A 6,000-nucleotide genomic window follows, 5' to 3' on the forward strand; every position below is an offset into this window, starting at 1 on the left:
TAACACCAACATTATATGCTAATTTATTAATTAATTGAAAAAAATACGCCCAGCTACCATGTTGGGATTCAAATTATGTCTCCAGAGAATTAACCTAGATCACCAGTTGCATAACATTATCACAACATTCCAATCCCCTAAAGCTTTGACTTCAATCGTACTTTATTATAGTCTAACATGAAGTTTTAACACATTTGTAAATTGCTGAAAGATTTTGTCAGTCATCTTGAAAATTCTACCAGTAGGGATTGAAAATAGAAATGAGTAGGTGCCAATATTGATATATTTCTGTGACCTGTCACAAAGCAGATTTAAATTTGTGGATTCATTGACACTCTAAATTTTACAAGAATATACTTAAATATTGGTGCTGGAAACTTCGCAATTAAAAATAATGGCCTTCACAGGTACACAATTTCACGTCCTTGTCTAAATTACTACATTTAAATGCATGTATTCTGATAATATTTATTAATGAATGAGTCATAGAATATGTGATTTAAAACATGGAAGGTTGAGTGTGCTGTTAATTCATAAGCAGGCATTTTATTTCTAGGTCTTCAGCTTGAATCAAGTACAAAATGAAGAGGGATAATCATTCTCAACACAAAAAGGCTTAACTCATGATCATTCACAAAAGAAAAAGAACTTGGCTAATCTTTGCATAATTCTGTTTTCATATCATGTCCGTATTGTCCAAGAGTTGCTAATCATAGGTCAATTGTACCTTATATCACAATGAGGTAAATAGAAGAGATAGGCTCCAGAATTAACTTAGCCAGAATGGGATTGAACCAGTACCATCAGGTTTTATTATACACCATACTCTAACCAACTGGCCCTGCCCACAAATACAAATCTACAGAGCTGAGATGGAAAAATTTTGTTCACTGTAAGGTTTATGAATATTTGGAATTATTTAACTCCAGAGAGTTATGTATTTTCCATCTTTGAGTATAAATTTAAGGCTGAGATAGGCAGATTTTTGGTTGCTCTGGAAATCAGGGGATATTGAGAATGGGTGAGAAAGTGGAATTGAGACTATAGATCACACATAACCATATGTGAACTATACACAGAATGTCTTGTCCATTCTTGTTCTTATTTTATATGCTCATATTTTGCAAATAGGTTGATAAATACTGCTTCAAAGGCTCAAATATTTTTGCAATTGAACAGTATTTCAACCCTACGCACCTATCCTGGTGGAAAATGGTCATGGTTATTATATTTACACAAGTTACAAACCAATACTGTGGCCAGCCAGAGTTGACCGCAGCTAATTTTAGACTGCTTGATTGCCACCCTGACATTGTTTTCTATTGAGAAGATGATGAAAGTACTTTAATAAAGCTAGCAGTATCATTTTTTTAAATCCTGCATTTTGGAGCTCAATGATGCCGTAGAAACCTGACTGAAGATTTAATTGGATGTCCTGAGTGGATAGTTACAATGGAGAAGGAAATTGGGGCGATTAGAAGCTCAAACACGAACATTTATTTACTGTCCTTAGGAAGCCTGAAGAAGCAATAGTACTCCTCTGGGTCCCACAAGATGAACATAGAGTTCACCTACCTCATTCTTGGCCCAATCACAAGCCTCCTTTAAGATGTTTGGCGGCTGATCTTCTCATTTACATAGCCATGAAGGATAGCTTCAAGGTGGCATGATTTCTTGCCAAATTGCTGCCTTGAACAATATTCCCTAGAGTTGCCACAGCTAGCATGTTCCAACTTTCCCTATTCTCTTGAGCAACTGCATGGCCACCCACTTAAGAATGATGGGCTTCTTTTTGACCAATGTAATTCAGACCCTGATAAAGTGAGTGCCATTTTAACTGCGTGTTCTGAGAGAGATATCACAGTCCAAACCAACAGTGAAGAGGATTAGGACTAAATGAGTCTTGTTCTTTTCCTTAGGATTACTGTAAAACCCTGTTTTGTAGGGTCCACTATTTATCCACAATCAGTGAGTAGATTATTCCTTTGCAAGTTCTACTTGATGCTCCCGAAGAGAAGAATTCAAAAAGCTTCCTTTTCAATCACAACCCCTTGGTAACATTGTTCACAAATTAGTTTGACAGCCCAGCTGAGATAATTAGTGAACAGACTCAGTGTAGGCAAAAGTGAAGACTGCAGATGCTGGAAACCAGAATCTAGATTAGAGTGGTGCTGGAAAAGCACAACAGGTCAGGCAGCATCCGAGGAGCAGGAAAATTGACATTTTGGGCAAAAGCCCTAAACCAGGAATGGAGCAGTCTGCTTGAAGCCCATCTTAATAATGAAAAGGTTTCATCTCCAATCCATTGCAAGATGTGGCTAGTGATGCCCATATATGGGAAAAAGGAGTTCAGCTACTGTGTTGACATTTCGGACATATTTTCAGTGGAACCCACACATTGCCATGAATCTGATGGTTTCCTTTTTTTGTGGGAATAGGGAAATGTGTTACTACTTGTTCATTTGCAGCATTCAACTGTACTCTTCCTTGGCTGACGATGTGTTTTTGATAAATCACGTGGGCCTTGGGCAAAACCTAAGGCTTTAGCTGTTTGCAAGCCTGACTACTAGGTTAATTGACTGTATTTTTCTGAAAGGGTGGCTTTTGCCAGGTATCATTATACATTTTGCAATGAGAAAAGCCTCCCACTACATGATTTATCAGCATTTGAAAGATGATTGAAGCACGTTGGAATATGAATGGCATGACTCGACACTGATGTAACTTGTTTGGAGTTCCAAAAGCAGAGATTTCTTTCACACAGGCAATCAGGAGTACCTCTTAGTGCGCTTTGAGTAAATCTATCTTGGTGAAGCAAGCTACTTTACCCAACCATTTATCCAATCTTTCAGCCAGGGTGTTGAGTTGGAGTTATCTGGTCACTGCACTAACTGCTTCAAGAGCCTTATGCAGCCATCCATTTCAGGCACAAGTACAACGGGGAGCTCCAACTATTGCTGCTGAGTTCTATCAGTTGATGGTCCAGCATACAGTTAATCTCCTCGTGAACCTGAGCCACTTTTCTGGGCCTAGCCAATAGGGATGTTAACTTATAACTGGGGCTTCTCCTGCATCCACATCAAGTAAAACTAGGACAGTGCAGCCTGTCTCTGCACAAGCTCTTAAATTCAGTGATCAGCCTTGTTGATTATGCTCTCTGTTCTGCACATAGATGAACAAATAAGGAATCTACTTTGACCTGTGTTCTGTATTGGTTAACTGGGGAATCAACAGTTCCATATGGATCTTCACCAGGTCTCCCACTAATTCATTCCTGCCACAACCCACATTCTCTAGTTTTAGTGACAATGAATAGACCATTATTTAATTGTTCCTTTCTTGATGGGGTTATTGCTATTTCATGATGATTACACAGCCTTTTGCCCAACTCTTGGACCTCAATCAGGCAATTCACTTTCCCAAGCTTCTTGGCTTCTCAGTACAAGCCACTGAACTGGACCTTTATGGGTTCATGTGATATTGGAAGGATGAAAACATGTAGTCCCTAGATGAAAGGTTTGGGCCTTGCCACATTTGTCTGCTTTTGTTTTGGAAGGACTTTTTAAAATTTTCTTTTTTAAAATCTGGTGATGGAAATGAGGACGAACTGTTTTGAAAAACCAGCGTTTGAAAGGATGGCTGCAGTTTTGAAAGCAAGTAACCTGACACATCCATGGCTGGTGTCCTATCACCAACTATTTACATGCTGGCATGAAATCCCCTGACTGAAAGTGAACAATTTAAATTAAGGAATTGAGGTTAATCAATTGAAATTCATTGAATCCTTAGAAGTGTATAAAGGATGTAGGAGTATACTTAAGAGGTAAATCAGAAGGGCAAAAAGGAGACATGAGATAGCTTTGGCAAATAGAGTTAAGGAGAATCTAAAGGGTTTTTACAAATACATTAAGGACAAAAGGGTAACTAGGGAGAGAATAGAGCCCTTCAAAGATTAGCAAGGCGGCCTTTGTGTGGAGCCGCAGAAAAGGGGGGAGATACTAAACGAGCATTTGGCATCAGTATTTATTGTGGAAAAGGACATGGAAGTTATAGAATGTAGGGAAATAGATGGTGACACCTTGCAAAATGTCCATATTACAGAGGAGCAAGTGCTGGATGTCTTAAAATGCATAAAAGTGGATAAATGCCCAGGACCTGATCAGGTGTACTCTAAAATCCTGTGGGAAGCTTGAGCAGTCATTGCTGGGCCTCTTACTGAAATATCTGTATCATCGATGGTCACAGATGAGGTGCCGGAAGACTGGAGGTTAGCTAATGTGGTGCCACTGTTTAAAAAGGGTGGTAAGGACAAGCCAAGGAACTATAGATCAGTGAGCCTGACGTCAGTAGTGGGCAAGTTGTTGGAGGAAATCTTAAGGGACAGGACATACATGTATTTGGAAAGGCTAGGATTGATTCGGGATAGTCAATATGGCTTTGTTCATGGAAAATCATGTCTCGCAAACTTGATTGAATTTTTTGAAGAAGTAACAAAGAGGACTGATGAAGGCAAAGAAGTGGACGTGATCTACATGGACTTCAGTAAGGCATTCAACAAGGTTAATTATAGGAGACTGGTTAGCAAGATTAGATCTCACTGAATACAGGGAGAACTAGCCATTTGGTTACAGAATTGGCTCAAAGGTGGTGGTAGAGGGTTGTTTTTCAGACTGGAGGCCTGTGACCAGTGGAGTGCCACAAGGATCGGTCCTGGGTCCTCTACTTTTTTCATTTACATAAATGATTTAGATGTGAGCGTAAGAAGTTTAGTTAGTAAGTTTGCAGATGACACCAAAATTGGAGGTATAGTGCACAGCAAAGAAAATTACCTCAGATTACAACAGGATCTTGATCAAGTGGGCCAATGGGCTGAGGATTGGCAGATAGAGTTTAATTCAGATAAATGTGAAGTACTGCGTTTTGGGAAAGCAAATCTTAGCAGGACTTATACACTTAATGGTAAGGTCATCGGGAGTGTAACTGAACAAAGAGACCTTGGAGTGCAGGTTCATAGCTTCTTGAAAGTGAAGTCGCAGGTAGAAACGATAGTAAAGAAGGCGTTTGATATGCTTTCCTTTATAGGTCAGAGTATTGAGTACAGGAGTTGGGAGGTCATGTTGTGGCTGTACAGGACATTGGTTAGGCCACTGTTGGAATATTGCGTGCAATTCTGGTCACCTACCTATTGGAAAAATGTTGTGAAACTTGAAAGGATTCAGAAAAGATTTACAAGGATGTTGCCAGGGTTGGAGAATTTGAGCTATAGGGAGAGGTTGAACAGGCTGGGCCTGTTTTCCCTGGTGCGTCGGAGGCTGAGGGGTGACCTTATAGAGGTTTACAAAATTATGAGGGGCATGGATAGGATAAATAGACAAAGTCTTTTCCCTGGGGTCGGAGAGTCCAGAACTAGAGGGTATAGGTTTAGGATGAGAGGGAAAAGCTATAAAAGAGACCTAAGGGACAACGTTTTCACGCAGTGGCGGTATGTGTATGGAATGAGCTGCCAGAGGTTGTGGTGGAGGCTGGTACAATTGCAACATTTAAAAGGCATTTGGATGGGTATAAGAATAGGAAGCGTTTGGAGGAATATGGGCCGGGTGCTGGCAGGTGGGACTAGATTGAGTTGGGATATCTGGTCGGCATGGACGGGTTGGACCGAATGGTCTGTTTCCATGCTGTACATCTCTATGACTCTATGACTCTATTAGCTTGCTCTCTCTTTATGCATGCTATCTGACTCACTGTGATCTCCAGCATTTTGTTTTCAATACAGATTCCAGTATCTGCAGTAGTTTGCTCCTATCATAGGGAAATGTCGTGACTAGCTCACAGAATTACAATGGCTGAGCATGTCATACAGGTAAAATCCCAAGCCTGCATTAGCCAGCATTTTCATTAACCATAGCTTACAATAATGTAGTAAGGTTTTGTAGAACATGCCACATCTGCCAGATTGTAGGAAAATGCCACTCTGGAATATTTCTGAACATATGATTCCTA

The sequence above is a fragment of the Hemiscyllium ocellatum genome, chromosome 11 (genome assembly GCF_020745735.1).
Source record: "Hemiscyllium ocellatum isolate sHemOce1 chromosome 11, sHemOce1.pat.X.cur, whole genome shotgun sequence".
NCBI lineage: Eukaryota > Metazoa > Chordata > Chondrichthyes > Orectolobiformes > Hemiscylliidae > Hemiscyllium > Hemiscyllium ocellatum.